General features: G+C 36.1%; 1 non-coding gene across 1 annotated transcript; it reads right to left on the bottom strand.

The window, feature by feature from the left end:
- Positions 1 to 541: 541 nt before the first annotated feature.
- On the bottom strand, positions 542 to 648 carry LOC128042077 (small nucleolar RNA R71). Its single transcript, XR_008197285.1, has one exon. It is a non-coding gene; the product is annotated as a small nucleolar RNA R71 (small nucleolar RNA).
- Positions 649 to 937: the final 289 nt, after the last annotated feature.

Here is a 937-nt window from a genome sequence, read left to right as displayed (position 1 = left end):
ATATGGAAGGTGATCTTCAAAGATATGTGATCCTAGACATTAAATGTAATCTTTAGAAGATACGATTTTGTAATATTAGATATTTGATATCTAGAGAGCTTTTAATCTTAGCCATTGATGTACTTTGATCTATACCATTGATTTTGGAGAGGCTTAGCTATAAATAGAGGCCTCTCCCCCTCATTGTAATTCATTCAGTTATTAATAGAATTTTGAGAGTATTCACTCAAACTTTTCTCTCAAGTGCTCTTACTTTTCTGTGGCTTTTGTTTAGCTTTTGAGTTCATTCTTATTTCGTTCTTCTACTGTTCTTCGTGGGTGCCTTAGAGGAATTCTGTTGAATCCTCAATTGTCTCAAGTTAGGCTGACTTAGGCATTTTTTAGCGAAGGAACTATCTAAGGTCGCACGGATCACATGGGAAAAATCTAAGTCCATGATACAAGAGCGTGGCTTAATGCTTTTCTATTGGGAATAGTGGTATCATGGAATGACTTGTGCCAGAGGATTTTGCTATGGTATAATCCTACAAACATGAATTCCAAGCTTAGAAATGACATCACATCTTTACAGAAATCAAAGGATGAAACGTTTTACGAAGCCTGGGAAAGATTTAAGGAATTACTTAGAAAATATCCTATGCATGGTTTCCAGCACTAGACTCAGACGAAGATGTTTAATAATGGTCTGAATGCACATACAAAGATGGTAGTCGATGCCTCTACTAATGGTACTTTGTTGGATAAATCCTATAATGAAGCATATAAGATTTTGGAACAGATTGTAAACAATGATTATCAATATCCTACCATGCGAGTTGGGACTGACAAGAGAGCTGTTGGCATCATTGAGCTTGATACAATCACTTGATTGACAACCCAGGTATCATCTTTAGCTAATATGATCAAGACAATGAAGAGACCAACTGTAGTCTAGGAG

This window comes from Gossypium raimondii, chromosome 6 (assembly GCF_025698545.1).
Source record: "Gossypium raimondii isolate GPD5lz chromosome 6, ASM2569854v1, whole genome shotgun sequence".
In the NCBI taxonomy this organism is placed as follows: domain Eukaryota; kingdom Viridiplantae; phylum Streptophyta; class Magnoliopsida; order Malvales; family Malvaceae; genus Gossypium; species Gossypium raimondii.
The sequence above is the reverse complement of the archived record's forward strand: the minus strand, read 5'-3'. Positions and strand labels throughout refer to the sequence as shown.